The 17,814-nt window shown below is 40.2% G+C and overlaps 1 protein-coding gene and 1 pseudogene across 2 annotated transcripts in view; both read left to right on the top strand.

Annotated features, from left to right (window-relative positions):
* MGA (MAX dimerization protein MGA) overlaps positions 1-17,814 on the top strand; it is a 170,929-nt gene that overhangs the window by 26,775 nt on the left and 126,340 nt on the right. The gene's annotated exons all lie outside the window — the stretch shown is intronic.
* Positions 6,951-8,208, top strand: LOC101084456 (annotated as a pseudogene).

Below are 17,814 nucleotides of genomic sequence, written 5' to 3'. Positions count from 1 at the left end.
TAGTGCATGCCTAACCAACTGCACCACCCAGGTGCCCCATCTTTTCCCTTTTGAAAATAATTTTGCTGTTGTTTTAGAGGAGATTAGGTGGGCAAAGAGAGAAGCACATCTGACTAGTCCACTGTGTGTTCAGTTTTTATTAACATTCAGTTAACATTTTAAACATTAAAGTTAACTTTTTTAGAGAGAGAGGGGAGGAGCAGATAGAGGAAGAGAGATTCTATCCTAAGCAGGATCTATGCTGTCATCACAGGGCCCAATGTAGGGCTCAGTCCTATGAACCATGAGATCATGACCTGAGCTGAGACCAAGAGTTGGATACTTAAGTAACTTAGCCACCCAGGTGCCCCTATTCAGTTAACAGTTTAATATAAGCATTTTCCAGTTAACCAACATCCTTCTAAATTGAGGAAACATACCTTAAACTTTTACTATTCCCTACTATTGGAAACTTGGGTGTTAATATTACTGTTTTGGTAAGCCATAATAAAAATTTTGGTGCCTAGGGGCACCTGGCTGGTTCAGTCAGTAGAGTATGCGACTCTTGATCTTGGGGTTGTGCATTCAAGCCCCACATTGGGTGTGGAGCCTATGTTAAAATAAAGATTAAAAAAAATTAAATTTTTTTTGGTGCGTAAAACTTTAAGTTTCAGGGTGTTTCCTTGGGAGCAATACTTAGATATAGCTTCTTGGTTGGAGGATATGAACATTTAAAGAACTATTAGTAAAACTGTACGTGTTTACTGTTGAACATTTGAAGAATGTAGGAATATTATAAGAAAAATTGAAGTCAGCTTTAATCGCACAATGCTGTAATATAACCACTGCTTTAACATTTTGGTGTATTCCTTTCTAGAGATCATAGTGTTTATCTTAAACGTTTTTATTTTTGTTAAAGTTTATTTATTTATTTTGAGAGAGAGCTAGCAAGAACACATGAGTGGGGAGGAGCAGAGAGAGAATCCCACGCAGATCCTGAGTCGGGGTTCGATCCCAAGAACCAAACCGTGAAATCATAACTTGAATTGCTACTAAGAGTAGGATGCTTACCCAACTGAGCCATGTAGGTACCCCTTCACATTTCATTTTTTATAAAGATTTTTTTTAAGATTATTTATTTATTTTGAGAGAGAGATAGCACAAGTGGAGGAAGGGCAGAGATGAGGGAGACAAAATCCCACACAGGCTCTGCACTGTCAGTACAGAGCCCGATGCAGGGCTTGAACCCACCAACTGTGAGATCGTGACCTGAGCTAAGTTGGACACTTAACCAACTGAGCCACCCAGGTGCCCCCAAAAAAATGAAAAAAAAAATTTTTTAATGTTTATTTTTGATAAGGAGAAACAGGGTGTGAGTGGGGAAGGGTCAGAGAGAAAGGGAGAACCAGAATCTGAAGCAGGCTCCAGGCTCTGAGCTGTCAGCACAGAGCCTGACACAGGGCTAGAATTCGTGAGATCATGACCTGAGCTGCAATTGGATGCTTAACTGACTGAGCCACCCAGGTGTCCCAAGAAATGTGTTTAATTAGAGTGAAACTCTTGTCTTGTGTCTACAGTTAATCTCCTCACTTTTTTTCTTAAATTCCTTTAGGCTTTTGTCCCCACTGCTCCTGTAGAATTCTACTTTGTGACCATTTATCTCTACATTGCTAAATCCATCAGTCATTCCTCATTCCACATGGTCTGTTAGCAGCTTTGCCACAGTTAATGACTTTCTTGTTCTTGAACCTAACCATTTTCCCCGCTTGCTTTTCCAGGACATCACATTCTCCTAGTTCTACTCTTGTCTCAGGGTCTGTCCTTCTTGCTGTGTGCTAGTTCTTCCTTACCTCCCTCCTTTCAATGTTAGAGTGCTCAGGGCTCACACCTTGATTATCATCTTAAAAAAAAACAAACTTTATTTTGGGGCACATGGGTGGCTTAGTTGGTTGAATGTCTGACTGTTGGTTTCATCTCAGGTCTTGATCTGAAGTTTGTTATATCGAGCCCTGAGTCAGGTTCTATGCTGACTGCATAGAGCCTGCTTGAGATTCTCTCTCTCCCTCTCTCTCTCTCTCTGCCCCTTCCCCCTCATGCATGTGCGCACGTGCGCTCTCTCTCTGTCTCTGTCTCTAAATAACCTAAAAAGAAATAAATTAAAAAAAAATTCTTTATTTCCTACCGAGAATTGATAGGGCATTTGTTATGATGAGCACTGGTATTGTATGTAAGTGATGAATCACTGAATTCTACTCCTGAAACCATTATTGCACGTATGTTAACTAAGTAGAATTTATTTACTTATTATTATTTTTTTATCATTTATTTTTGAGAGAGACAGAGCATGAGCAGGGATGGGGCAGAGAGAGAGGGAGACACAGAATCCAAAGCAGGCCCCAGGCCCTGAGCTGTCAGCACAAAGCCCGATGCGGGGCTTGAACGCACAGACCACAAGATCATGACCTGAGCTGAAGTCGGATGCCCAACCGACCGAGCCACCCAGGCGTCCCAACTAAGTGGAATTGAAATAAAAATTTGAAAAGAAAAAAATAAAAAGAGGGGTGCCTGGGTGGCTCAGTCGCTAGTGTCAGACTCAATTTCAGCTCAGGTCACGGTCTCATGGTGAATACATAGAGTCCTGAGTAGGGCTCCACAGGGCTTCCACTGCTTGGAATTCTCTTTCTCTCTCTCTCTCTCTCTCCCTCTCCCTCTCCCTCTCCCTCTCCCTCTCCCTCTCCCTCTCCCTCTCCCTCTCCCTCTCCCTCTCCCTCTCCCTCTCCCTCTCCCTCTCCCTCTCCCTCTCCCTCTCCCTCTCCCTCTCCCTCTCCCTCTCCCTCTCCCTCTCCCTCTCCCTCTCCCTCTCCCTCTCCCTCTCCCTCTCCCTCTCCCTCTCCCTCTCCCTCTCCCTCTCCCTCTCCCTCTCCCTCTCCCTCTCCCTCTCCCTCTCCCTCTCCCTCTCCCTCTCCCTCTCCCTCTCCCTCTCCCTCTCCCTCTCCCTCCCTCCTTCCTTCCCTCCCTCCCTGTCTCTTTCTCTCTCTCTGCCTACCCTGCTTGTGTGCTTTCTCTCTCTCTAAACAAATAAAAAAAGAAAAGAAAAACTACAGAAAAAATAAATTCAAAATAAGAAAACTTTATTTCCTCAGCTTATTTAGTCTCTTACACAAATGACTTTTGAATTTGTATCTTCAGGTTTGGCCTTTTCTCCTAAATCTGGACTCTTGTATTCAGTTACCTACCCGACATCTCCAGTTGGATGTCTAATAGGATTTTAAATTTGTCCAAAACTGAACTCTGACCTTTTTCTACCTCCAAATCACCCCCTTGGAGCAAGCAGTCACACGGTAGTCAAGCTGTGGTTACCCTGTCTTGACTTAATTTATTAATTGTGTGTGTGAATAGCTTACAGAAATGGCTTAGAATAAGAGGGCAGTTAAGCCTTGTGGTTTAGCATACTCAGAAAATATGTGCAGAGATACTCAGGGCCTATAGTGGACGTTAGGTAATCTGCTTCGTCTTCCCCCCATTACTCCTTTGATCTCACTTTAAAAATTTTTTTTAATTTTTTATTTTTGAAGGAGAGAGAGACAGAGTGTGAACAGGTGAGGGATAGAAGAGAGGGAGACACAGAATCTATTGCAGGCTGTAGATTCTGAACCAGCAGCACAGAGCCCTATGAGAGGCTTGAACCCAGGAGCTGTGTGATCTCATTTTCAATTGTTGTTCCTCTCTAACACTGTTCTTTAGCCTTAATGCTTCCTTGTTATCCGTCAAACACTCCGGGAAAGCCTCCATCTGCAGGCCTTTGCCTGGAATATTCTCTGAGATATGGCTTATTCTCTTCTTTATTCAAATGTCACCTTCTCAGTGAGTCCTTAACCACAATGTTTAAACTTATGACCCTTTGCAATGCTGCTAATCTCCTTTTCCTACATCATTTCCATAGCACTTAGTCACCATTTAACATATATATTTTTTATTTAATTTTATTTGTCTCTTCTCCCTATCCCCAGACTGGAATCCTGTATAAACAGTGGGTGGGACAGTGACTTTTATCTATTTTGTAGACTCTTGTATCCTCTGGTACCTATAAAAGTGCCTCACATGTGGTAGAGGTGACTCTTGAGTGTTAAGAACATAGCATAATGTTATTTAAAAAGTTAATGCAATAATACCTCATGCTCTTCCTTTCTGACGGGGGCTGGCACAATGGCTCCTGCAAGGAATGGTGGTGAGAATAAGAAGGGCCATTCTGCCATCAATGAAGTTGTGACCAGAGAATGCATTATCACCATTAACAAGTGCATTCATGGAGTGAACTTCAAGAAGTATGCCCTTTGGATCTGCAGTGAACATGGAGTCTGCTTAAGATTCTCTCTGTCCCCCTATCCCTTTCTCCCTTGCTCATGCTCTCTCTAAAAAAAATTAAAAAAAAAAAATTAAAAAAAAGTGTGCCCTTTGGACCCTGAAAAAGACCCATAAATTTGCCTTGGAAGAGATGGGAACTCCAGATGTGTGCATTGACACCAGGCTCAGCAATGTTTGAGCCAAGGGAATAAGGAATGTTTCTTACCATGAACTGTGTGTGTTTGTCCAGAAAACATAGAATGAAGATTCACCAGACAAGCTCTGTATATTGGTTACCTTTGTTCTTCTGACTACTAAAAAAATCTGCAGATAGTCCACGTAGACGAGATCTATCAGCTTGCTGGTTGTCAAAGTTATAAGACCACACTTGCGTGCACATGCATGCATATACACAAGCCAAATGCAGTTTTAGAACATGAGTAGAAATGTATCTAGAATAGTACTAATTCTTGATTTGGGGGGTTTCAAAGACAGTTTTAAAATTTTATGAAAGTGGGGCACCTGGGCGGCCCAGTCAGTTGGGCATGGGACTCTTGATTTTGGCTCAGGTCATGATCTCACAGTTTGTGAGTTTGAGCCCCCATTGGGTTCCGTGCTATCAGCACGATCCTGCTTGGGATTCTCTCTCTTTCCCTCTTTCCTCTGCCCCTCCCCTGCTTGTTCTCTCTCAAATAAACTTAATAAAATTAAAAATAGCTTGCTTGGTTTCTAAACTTCTTTATTTTTCCATTTACTTATAAAGTTATAGATTTATGGATGTATATAATTAGTATATATGTGTATATTTTCTTTATTTTCCATGTTGTTTGTCTTAGTTTACAGAACTTAAAATTTTTAATGCAGTCAAATCTGTATTTTCTTTGTTTCTAAGCTTAGAAAATGGTTCTTTTTCTCCTTCCTGCCCAGAGATTTGATAAATACTCACTTTTGTTTTCTTTTAGCTTTCTCCTCAAAGAATGAAAGGGTGTGTTAAGACCATAGAGTTTAGGAAATCATAGGCTTATAGTTAGAAACTGAGGGCATGGGAGTGGCAGAGATTGTTCAGGGGGAGTTTTTAGCCAAAGAGAAAAGGCTGGGACCATGGGGAGGGCCTCAGAAGAGAACCAACAGGTAGGTACGTAATTTGCAAATGATGGGGTTTTTTTTTTTGTTTTTTTTGTTTTTTTTGTTTTTTTTTTCCCAACGTTTATTTATTTTTGGGACAGAGAGAGACAGAGCATGAACGGGGGAGGGGCAGAGAGAGAGGGAGACACAGAATCGGAAACAGGCTCCGGGCTCTGAGCCATCAGCCCAGAGCCCGACGCGGGGCTCGAACTCACAGACCGCGAGATCGTGACCTGGCTGAAGTCGGACGCTTAACCGACTGCGCCACCCAGGCGCCCCGCAAATGATGTTAAAAAGGAAGTCAGTGGTAGGAAAATGAGAGAGGGACATAGCAAGAGTCCAGGAGTGATGCAAGTTTTAGGAAGGGTAGAGTGATCAGTAGTGTCATTTAGGTTAGGACAAAGATTGAACACCTAAGGATAATAACTGAAAAGCGGTTATTGGATGTGGCCACTAGAAAATCACTGGTGACCTTTAATATTTTAGTGAAGAGATAAAAATGCAGTACAACTCTTAAGGGTTTGGCAGGGAAAGAGATTGGGTCACACCTTATGAGATAGGAAGAGTTGAGGATTTTTTTTTTTTTTTTTTTTTTTTTTAAGGGGAAGAGTTGAACATATGTATAGAATGTGGAGATGTAGTTACAGGATAGGGAGATATTGTGGTTTGGAAAAAGGAGTTAGTTGATTCTGTGAGCAGTTGAGGGTTCTAGGTTTAAGGGTCTGGTAGGGGACTAGTTTCAGAAAGGAGAGATACCTTTTCCTTTCAGATGGATAGGATGGAGATAAGTGGCTGAGGACATAGGACTAGGAGAGAGAAAATTTGGAGGTGATTATGCCTGATTGCCACTTTTTAGCTATGTGATTTATTATAATCAGTGAACAACTTAGTTTTTAGTTTTCTTATTGTAAAAGAATATTAATGCTTGCCTTGACTGTTTTATAGAGAATGTGAGTTAAAAATGAAGAAAGTATATGTTAAAATGCTTTAGAAACTTAAAATGCTATACAAAACTATGGTTTATTGTTAGTAAAGTGTTTTGAGAAAGGCATTTGCTTTTTCAAAGTATAGAGCATATAAAGCTTACTAAATCAAAATGTTTGAAATAGCAAGAAGGTGCTGAGGATTCTGGTGTTGTAGGACCAAAATGTGAGAGTCCTAGGCCTCTCAGTCTTTGTCTTCTATCTGGAAAGGTTTCTTTGCAAGGCAGGAACATGTTTTAATAAGAACTGCTGCTGATATTAGCACTTGAAATCATTTAAAATGTTGATGGTGGGAATAATTCGTGGAAAATGTGTGGGAAGAAATCTACCTAGAAACAACACAAAGTTGGGGCGCCTGGGTGGCAGTCGGTTAAGCGTCCGACTTCAGCCAGGTCACGATCTCGCGGTTGGGAGTTCGAGCCCCGCATCAGGCTCTGGGCTGATGGCTCGGAGCCTGGAGCCTGTTTCCGATTCTGTGTCTCCCTCTCTCTCTGCCCCTTTCCCGTTCATGCTCTGTCTCTGTCCCAAAAATAAAATAAAAAACGTTGAAAAAAAAAATTAAAAAAAAAAAAAAAGAACACAAAGTGAATTTTTCAATGGTTTAAGTTTGGGATGAAAAGGCAGAAATTCTGAATTTTCATGTGTGTCTTCTGCTTGTTCACTTCTGAAAATGTTTGAAAAAACTTTTGAAAAAACCGGAACTTCAAGTTTTTATGAAGTCTTAAAAGATTTGTTGCCTCAGATTTATTTGTGCTTAGCTTTTTTCCACCATTTTTCTGTGCCACCATAATGATGCACATGAATGTCCTGGCAGATGCTCTTAACAGTGTTAATTAACAATGCTGAAAAGAGAGGCCAACACCAGGTTCTTATTATGTCAGGCTCCAAAGTCATTTGGTTTCTAATGGTGATGCTGAAGCATGGTTACGTTAATGAACTTGAAATCATTGATGATCACAGAGCTGGGAAAGTTGTTGTGAACCTCACAGGCAGGTTAAACAAGTGTGGAGAGATCAGCCCCAGATTTGACTTACAACTCAAGGATCTAGAAGATGGCACAATAATCTCCCATTCTGCCAGTTTGGTTTCATTGTACTGACACCCTCAGCTGGCATCATGGACCATGAAGAAGCAAGACAAAAACACACAGGAGGGAAAATCCTGGGATTCTTTTTCTAAAGATGTAATACATACGTGCAAATAAAATGCCTCAATGGGGAAAAAAACTTTTGAAAAAACTTCAAGTTTTTATGAACTCTTAAGAATCTGGTGCCTTGGGGCGCCTGGGTGGCTCAGTCAGTTAAGCATCCGACTTTGGCTCAGGTTATGATCCCATGGTTGGTGAGTTCGAGCCCCGAGTAGGCCTAGAGCCTAAAACCTGCTTCGGATTCTGTGTCTCCCTCTTTCTCTGCCCCTCCCCTGCTCGCACTCTGTCTCTCTCAAAAATAAATAAACATTAAAAAATTAAAAAAAAAAGAATTTGGTGCCTCAGACTGATTTATTCTTAGCTCTTTTGCAGTTTATCTGTGTTCTCATGGCATATAGGTGTGAGAAGTAGGGGAGATGATTCATTTTCAGAAATACCAAATAAAAGCTGTGCTATCTAGTTAACAGTGGGTTTACAACCTATTGGAAGTATGTACAAGTCCCGCCCACAGTAGAGTCCCAAACCTTAAAACAATTTTTTTAATGTTTATTTATTTTTGAGAGAGAGAGTGAGCACGAGTTGGGGAGAGGAGAGAGAAGGGGACAGAGGATGCGAGGTGGGCTCTGTGCTGACAGCATGATGTGAGGCTCGAACTCACAAACTGTGAGATCATGACCTGAGCTGAAGTCGGATGCTTAACCGACTGAGCCACCCAGGCGCCCCAAGTCCCAAACCTTTAGACACTTCACTTCCTGGTTCTTCTCCCCCTCTCTGTTTCTCAGGCTTATTTTAGTGGGCTTTGCTATGAGCATGCGCCAAAGAACAAATGGAAGAGGGACTGAAAGTCTCTGTGTCACCTCAGGGAATGTACATTTGTTCCAATCAGACTATGTTTTACCTTACATGGGCATAGGTGACGTTTGGGTTAGGCTGTAATCTCTGTAGTACTCAGCCAGTGAGGAACCAGGGGAGGGACTTGCATGCTAGGAAATAAGTTGTTGTAACTGCCCTGAGTATGCCTGTCCATCAGACACCAGCTCTTGCAAGAATGTTGATTAAAGCCTCGCTTCACTGTGCTCTGAGTCTTCATGTCCCTCCTTTGATTGGGTCAGTGGGCTTATTTCTAACACAGGTACAGGTATTTTTTTTTTTTTTAATGTTTATTTTTGAGAGAGAGCAAGAGTGAGAGAGAGAGGCAGAGAGTAAGGGAGACAGAGAATCTGAAGCAGGCTCCATGCTGTCAGTGCAGAGCATGACGTGGGGCTCAAGCTCATGAACTGAATCATGAGATCATGACCTGAGCTGAAGTCAGACACTTAACCAACTAAGCTGCCCAGGTGCCCCTACAGGTATAGTTTTTATGTGTAGGGAGTCTATCACAAGGTATTTAGTAAAAAAACAATAAAAAACCCAAAAACTTTGCTTTGTGCTTTTCTTAGCAGTCTAAGTTCAGTTACCATTTCCATTCCTTTGCTCTTGCTTATCATCAGTCCTGGGTTTTTGCTTATGATTTCTGAGTGCTGGGGATGACTGGAGAAAACCATATAATTGAGCTAATTGTTCCATTATTGATAGATGTTGCTTAGTCTGATTTGGCCCTTGATGTTGCAGTTAATTGCCATGAACATTTCATGGGATATTGACTCTTACTCATTCTCTTGACAGAAAAGTTCATGGTATTGTTTCATTTTGTACCCTTATTAATTTATTAAGATATATTTGAGTATCTACCATATGCCAGCCAGTATGCTTATGAGTTGAAAATTTTAAGAGGGAAACAGTAACAGTGCCAAATACAGTACGTTGGTATAGAAAAATAGGGGTGCCTTGGTGGCTCAGTTGGTTAAGCATCCAACTTTGGCTCAGGTCATGATCTCTCATGCGTGTGAGTTTGAAACCCGCGTTGGGCTCTATGCTGACAGAGCCTGGAACCTTCAGATTCCGTGTTTTCATCTTTCTCTGCCCCTACCCTGCTCACGCTCGCTCTCTCTTAAAAATAAATAAACATTAAAAACAAATTTAAAAACAAGAGAAAAATAAAGACAGGAAAAATGTTAATTTGACTTGATGATTATGAAGTTGTGGTGACCTGGGGTGCCTGGGTGGTTCAGTTGGTTAAACATCTGACTTCAGGTCATGATCTCTCTGTCTGTGAGTTTGAGCCCCACAGTCAATGAGGAGTTATGACTAAAGGATCAGAAGATACTAGTGATGAGGAGAGGATATATCTGGAACATGGGGTCCCATGGGGGGACCATAAAGGAGGGGAACATGGGGACCATAAAGGAGGATGATCATGATCTGGAAGCTGCAGTAGAGAGGCAAGTGAGTGCCAATCACTGCTGGCTCTGTGGGGGTATGGACTGCAGTAAAGAGAGAGCTGTGAGAAAATCTTGATGGGAGAGCCAGGTTTAAGTGAAGGTAAATAAGTAGAAGGAACATTGTTCAAAAAGGTTGAGGGAGTCTGGGATTTGGTAACAAGAGAATGATTATTTTCTTGGGCATAATGGAAAAGATTTGGGCAAGTGATATTATGGAAGGAACCAGGGCTGAGGATATTTAGACAAGAAAGGTAGATCACGTTGGGGATATTACTGCCTTTGCATGTTGGAAGTTTTTGATTGGGCTCACTTGTCTGAACTTTGACACAAATTATTTTGATACTGAAACTGGTTTAAAATATGTGACTTGATCGCATAGAGGTGATAAAGGCTTTTATAAAGTTAATGGTAAGGGAAACAAAGGCCATATTCTGGGTGAGAGATTTCATATCCTCAACAAAGTTGAAGTCCCTTCTTAGGTAAAGGCTCCCAGGAAGAATGTGGTCAAGGGCTGGTTGTGTCCAAGGATTCCCATGATGCTTGTAGAAGGGTTATAAGCCCATGCTGGGGTGGATGTCGTGACAAGGATCATTTTAGAATAGAGTGATTGTCAGTTTAAAATTGAATGGCTTGTGTATGTAAACTGGAAGCAAATGGAAATGAATAACTATGGTTTTAGGATGTTGGGATATGGGTTAATTTTTAAATTTAATTTAGTATATATATATTTTTGGTGCTGTGACTTGGATTGATTTAAAAATAATTTTTTTTTTAATGTTTTTGAGAGACAGAGACAGCGTGAGCAGGGGAGGAGCAGAGAGTGAGAGGGAGACACAGAATCTGAAGCAGGCTTCAGCTGTCAGCGCAGAGCCCGACACGGGGCTTGAACTCACAAGCTGTGAGATCATGACCCGAACTGAAGTCAGATGCTTAACCGACTGAGCCACCCAGGTGCCCCTACTTTTTTATTTTAAAATGTGCTAGAATTTTTGAAAAAAATTAAAATTAAAGAGAAATGAATATGGATTTTTGGAGAGTTTTTTAATTAAAAATTTTTTTTAATGTTTATTATTTTTGAGAGGAGAGCATGCCTGTGTGAGTGGGCAAGGGGCAGAGAGAGAGAGAGGGAGACACAGAATCTGAAGCAGGCTTCAGGTTCTGAGCTGTGAGCACAGAGCCTGATGAGGGGCTTGAACCCACGAACTGTGAGATCATGACCTGAGCCTAAGTCAGATGCTCAACCGACTGAGCCACCCAGGTGCCCCAGGAGAGTTTCTTTATGAATTATGAATCTTGGTTGCAAGTGACCGAAAAGCCAAACCAAATTGGCTTAAAAAGAGAATACTTTGTCTTATGTTACTGAAAAGTCTAGGGAAAGCACTGACTTCAGGTATGGCTTGTGTAGTTTAGATGATGTTGATGTTGTTACCAGGACCTGGTCTCTTTCCTTTTCTGAATTCAGATCTGCTCTCCACTATGTGTTGATTTGATCTTTAGGTTTCATATAGCAGTAGGGTGACTAAAATAGCTCTAGTTGTTGTCTTTCCAGTTCTGGTGTAGTAGAAAGAACTTCTCTTCATCCAATAACTCAAAAGTCCCATGCTTGACTGTCATTGACAAGATGAGCCATGTGTCCATCTTTGATCTAGTTATAGCTAGGGGAATGTGATGCCCTGATTTGCCTGTATCTGGGTGACTAGTATTTGTAGGTTTGGATCAGTATCTCTCCTGCTTTGGACCCCTTTATGTACAGAGGAATAGTCTTCTATGTCTGACTTTTCCTCTAGGTCTAGATTGCTTCTGTTTTAGAATAATCTGGATATCTGAGATTTTGTTAAGTTAGTATTTCTACAACAAATGCAGTCATTACTGAGATTTGTTAAAGACACAGTTGCAGGTACTTTTGGCAGTTCCTTAGATGAATAAACCTAGTTTTTGTTTTCAAGAAAGTGACGGGTTATTGGTGTATGTTATGCTTCTTTCCATCACAGGTGACAAAGACATATTTGGATTTCTTTAAGAACTGGATGTTCATTTCACACATCCACATGGTAAAAGGGAGCCTGGAATGCCATAATTAATCCAGGATAAACAGTTTGGATCCACACCTCAGACAGATTGGAATATATGTAGTTAAGGAACTGGAGGAATCCGTTGAAGCTATGGAGAATATATTTTCTTATAGCCTTTTCAGCATGTGAATTTGTCATTTTTCCCCTGCATTAGAGTTTCCTTTCCTCTACTCTCCTCCCTTCCCCTCCCCCTCCTCCCCTCTCCCTCTCCTCTACCCCTTCCTCTCCACTCCTCTCTTCCCTGTCCCCTGTCCCCTCTCCACGCAACATGGGCTTGAACTCAGGACCCTGAGATAGGGAATTGCATGCTCTGCCATCTGAATCAGCCAGGCGCTCCTCTATTGGGTTTTCTTAATGTCTCTTTTGGTCTCTGGTTATACCATTCCTGTTTCATTCATCCCCTGACTTCATCCTTTTCTTTGTATATGCTTTTCCTTACCTTGTGTCATCTCATGTATGCTTTCTGTTAAGTACTTTTCTCTGGAAATGGCTCAGATTCTCTTCTTGATTCCTACCTATGCAAGTCCCTCCTACTGCTTCCCATTCAGTTGAGAGAGAGAGAGAGAGAGAGAGAGAGAGAGAGAGCGCGCATCTGCATCTAAGAGAATCTGTCTGTCATATCTGTTGGTCTAAGCTCTTAGCAAGCTCTTTCCTCCTAGGCTGATGGCCATTCTGCAAGATTGGTAACCTTTTGGGTCAGGTGCATGCCTGTGTGCCAGGGTTGTGTGGAATTTATATGGAGATTAGGAGATAACAGGAAATAAGAGGCCACAATACAGCTCCTTAACATGCAGGGGGCTGTTGGTGGAGCTTTTACCTTAAGGGGGAGCTGTGATTTTGTTGATCAATCTGGCAAGAACTAGATTATTTAGAAGAAGGCCATTGTTTATGTCAGCAAGGGCATCCAGATAGGCTCCATGAAAGCACTAGACTTTTAAGAATGAGAAGATTTCTGTAGGAGGAGATTAGGGAGAATGATGTTGATAGACTATGAAGACAGGGAGAAGATGCTATAGTAGTGGAAATTGTAACTGCAAAACGTTCAGGTAAAGTATAGGGCATATAAGAAAGAAAGGTGAATCCAGAATATTGAGGTCTTGTTTATGTTAAAGCTAAGGAGTTTAGGTGCAACCTGGAGGTCATTGTTTAATTGTCTTGAAGTTCTCACTAACCTTAAAATCACTATGAGAATTTACAAATGAATAAAGTTCAGTCTAGAGAAGTGTTGTAATTCATTTCTTGCAGTTAAGATGGTATGACATTTGAATTTGAATTTTGTGACATTAGTAGTCTGTTGTTAAATATTTATAAAACTTCTGTGATTTAAAAAAGTTTTGATATAATTCACATACCAAAAAGTTAACCAATTTAAAGTACACAGCCAGTGGTTTTTAAGTGTATTCATAGTTGTGTACCCATTCTCACAGTCAATTTTAGAACATTGTCATAACCTCAAAAAGAAACCTTATTCCCATTAGCAGTTACTTTCTATTTCCCCCAATGTTCCCAGCCCTGGGCAACTACTATTCTACTTTGTATCTGTATAGGTTCATACAATGTGAGGTCCTTTATGATTTTCATGTATCATAATGTTTTCATGTATTACCAAACATATATATGTATGTGTGTGTGTGTATATATATTCAAAATGTAACCATATGTATATGTGTATATATATATATACACACACATACATATACATATGTATGTGTGTGTATATACACATATACATATGGTTATATTTTGAATTTCATTAATAAAAAATTTGTGGAAATTTGTTTTTTCTCCTGTTATATAAGTACGTACATAATACCCTATTTTGCCTTTTGCTTCACAAAGCCTAAAATATTTATTATCTGGTCCTCTACAGAAGACGTTTGGAGCCCTTGAGTTAAAGCATTATCATTAACTGATAGCTATACAATGTTGGACATCAATGAACTTTTCTAGGTCTTTGTTTCCACATTTATAAAAAAAAGAGGGATTGAAGAAAATCTATATGGTATACCTTCCAAATCTAATATTCCAATAATAATAGTACCTTCTGTATTCACTTCATATGATAATATTTTGAATGAGAGCTTAGGCCAGTTTATAAAGTATGAAGAAATGTTCTACTACCCAAAATATGAAGAAATACTTTATTAATACTTGATCACAGAAGATGAAGTGGTTCTGAGACACCTGGCTATACACATGCAGAGGAATGAAGTTGGACCCCTACCTCATACCATATACAAAAATTAATTTAAAACAGAACAGTGATCTAGGGGCACCTGGCTGGCTCAGTCGGTGGAGCATGAGACTCTTGATCTTGGGGTTGTGAGTTTGAGCCCCATGCTGAGTGTAGAGATTACTTAAAATCTTCAAAACATATATAATCTAAGCATAAGCATTAAAATTATAAAACTTTTAGAACAGGGAAAATCTTCATGACCTTCGCTTTTGGACCCTATTAAGATACTGAAAAGACAGTCCACAAAATGGGAGAAGATATCTGCAAATCATGTATCTCATAGTGGATTAATATCCAGAATATATAAAGAATTCTTACAACAACAGCCAAAAAAGCCAATTCAAAAATCGGGAAAGGATTTGAATAGACATTTCACCAAAGCAGATATACAAATGGTCAATAAAAGCAAATGGAAATATGCTCAAAGTCATCAGTGATTAGGGAAGTGCAAATCAAAACCCTAATAAGATACCACTTCACTCACGCTAACATGGCCATAACCAAAAAGACAGCTACTAACAAGTATATATAAGTATTATCATATGGTATTTGTCTATCTGACTGATGAAAGTAATGTGCTGAAGTTTATCCATGTTATTGCAAATAGCAGGATTTCTTTTTTTCTTTTTTTTTTTCAACGTTTTTTGTTTGTTTTTTTTTTTGTTTTTTTTTTTGGGACAGAGAGAGACAGAGCATGAACGGGGGAGGGGCAGAGAGAGAGGGAGACACAGAATCGGAAACAGGCTCCAGGCTCCGAGCCATCAGCCCAGAGCCTGACGCGGGGCTCGAACTCAGGGACCGCAAGATCGTGACCTGGCTGAAGTCGGACGCTTAACCGACTGCGCCACCCAGGCGCCCCTCTTTCTTTTTTTTTTAATGGCTGAATAGTATTCATACACACAAGTATATAGTCTACACACACACACCCAAGTATGTATCACATTTTCTTTATCCATTCATCTGTTGATGAACACTTGGGTTGTTCCCTGTCATGTATATTATAAATAATGCTGCAGTGAACATGGGGTGCAGATGCATACCTAGAAATGTATATGTATATGGAAATGGAATTACAGAATCATATGGTAGTTCTGTTTTCAGTTTAAGGAACCTCCATACTGTTATCCCTAGTAGCTGTGTCAATTTGTAGTCCCACTAGTAGTGCACAAGGGTTCCTTTTTCTCCACGTTTTTGGTGGCATTTGTTATCTCTTGTCGTTGTGATGATAATCATTCTAACAGATGTGTGGCATGGGAATGGACATCTTGCATATTATTTTAACTCGACAGCATGGTATATGTATATAGTTTGACATTACTGGTGATTCAAATCATGTTAATTTTCATTGAAAGGACTTTGTTGCAGTATAAGTTTTGCAGGTAATCACTTTTGATATTAGGTTGAATTTATTGAGAAACATTATCAAGTCTATAGGAAAAGTTATTTTTTTTAAATGACTTTGAGAAGAGCTGCATTTTTAATTTTTTGTAATGTGTATTTATTTTTGAAGGAGAGAGAGACAGCATGAGCAAGGGAGGGGTAGAGGGAGACACAGAATTCAAAACGGGCTCCAGGCTCTGAGCTGTCAGCATAGACCCTGATGCGGGGTTCAAACTCATGAATCGTGAGATCATGACCTGAGCCAAAGTTCGATGCTTAACCGATTGAGCCACCCAAGTGCCCCAGGAAAAGTTAATTTTTAAAGCTGTTTTGGTGTTCAGTAATAGTAATTAAGGGTAGTTCTTCTCATTCAGAAAAATTTCAGCTAGAAAAAATTGTAGTAAAGCTTTACCACTGCTAAGCCTGCCAACTTCTTAATGGTAAGGCAATTGGGATATTTGTCTTCTACTTCTGACAAAAATTCATGGAATAAAGGACAGTTAAGTCCATGAGAACAAAGTTAACTGTTTTCCTCACCAGCGTTAACTATTGATACTACTGGTTGAGTAACACGTGATAGGTGTTTTCTGCAGACTGTTTTCTGGTGAATATTGCAGTGAATAACTGTAGGCTTTAAACACCCTAAATTTTCATGAGCTTTGTAAATTTGTCCAGTTAAGACTTTTTTCTACCCACATGTATTTTTACCACCATCAGTTGTAATTCATCTTAGCTGATTCTACTTCAGGTTGTACTGAATTAGTGTTGTCCCAGAATCTTTGAAAATATTCTTGCCTCTTGTTGTTCCATGCAGATTTTTCATACAAGCTAATTGTAATTACTGAATTACTTCAATTAGTTACTGTATTAACATCTCAAATAAATGATAATAACTGAGAAGTATTGGTAACTTTTGTTGATTCATCAAGAACCAAGGTAACACTCAAAATCATTTGCCTTGAGATAGTGTGATTACTTATTTATTTATTTATTTATAAATTACTATAAATAAATAATCAATCTCTACACCCAGTGTGGGGCTTGAACTAAATCCTAAAATCAAGAGTTGGATGCTTTACTGACTGAGCCAGCCAGGTGCCCTGTGTCTTAATCTATAGAATTTTTTTTTAATCTTTTTTTTTTACGTTTTTATTTATTTTTGGCAGAGAGTGAGCGAGCGCGAGCTGGGGAGGGGCAGAGAGAGAAGGAGACACAGAATCCGAAGCAGGCTCCAGGCTCCGAGCTGTCAATACAGAGCCCGATGTGGGGCTCAAACCCATGAACCATGAGATCATGACCTGGGCCAAAGTTGGACGCTTCACCAACTGAGCCACCCAGGCGCCCCTAGAGTATATATATATATATTTTTACTGACACAGCTACCACTGTCTTCAACTCTTAGAGCTATTATTCTTGCCAAAAGGCTTGTAATCTTAAATAAATTTATTTTTATAGATGCATTTCTTTGGCTGCTACAAACATGATTTAATTAACTCACTGTTGATATAAGATGCTTTCCTTGTTTGGCTAACAAATGAGCCACTCAGAAGTTTACTTTGATTGCATCTTCATTTTTATTTTTGTGAAGAAATTCAGCTGTGATGAGATCTACTATTTAAATTTTCTAATTTTTCTGACTGTGTTTTCCTGTGAGTTGGAAATATTGTGCTGAGTGCTTAGTCTGGTGATGTTGATGTAGATAGATTATATTCTCAGCACAGCTGTGGTGGCATTGCATGATAAACATAATGCTTTGCTATCTAATTTGATAATAAAATTATCTGTACTTCATTGTATTATGATATTTGAAGCTCACTTTTTATCTTGTTTTGACATGAAGCGTATGCTCTAGTAATGAAAAAATGGGGGCGCCTGGGTGGCTCAGTTGGTTGAGCGTCCTACTCATGATTTCTGCCTGGGTAATGATCTCATGGTTAATGGGTTCAAGCCCAGTGTTGAGCTCTGTGCTGACAGTGTGGAGCCTGCTTGGGATTTCTCTTTCTCCCTCTTTCTCTTTTCCTCCCCCCTGCTCATGCGCATGAGCATGTGCTCTCTCTCTTGAGCGAGCTCTGTCTGTAAATAAACATTAAAAAAAAATGTATGGGGGCGCCTGGGTGCCTCAGTCGGTTGAGCGTCTGACTTCGGCTCAGGTCATGATCTCGGGGTCTGAGTTTGAGCCCTGCGTTGGGCTCTCTGCTGACAGCTCAGAGCCTGGAGCCTGCTTCAG

The sequence above is a fragment of the Felis catus genome, chromosome B3, assembly GCF_018350175.1.
Source record: "Felis catus isolate Fca126 chromosome B3, F.catus_Fca126_mat1.0, whole genome shotgun sequence".
Lineage (NCBI taxonomy): Eukaryota > Metazoa > Chordata > Mammalia > Carnivora > Felidae > Felis > Felis catus.
The sequence above is the reverse complement of the archived record's forward strand: the minus strand, read 5'-3'. Positions and strand labels throughout refer to the sequence as shown.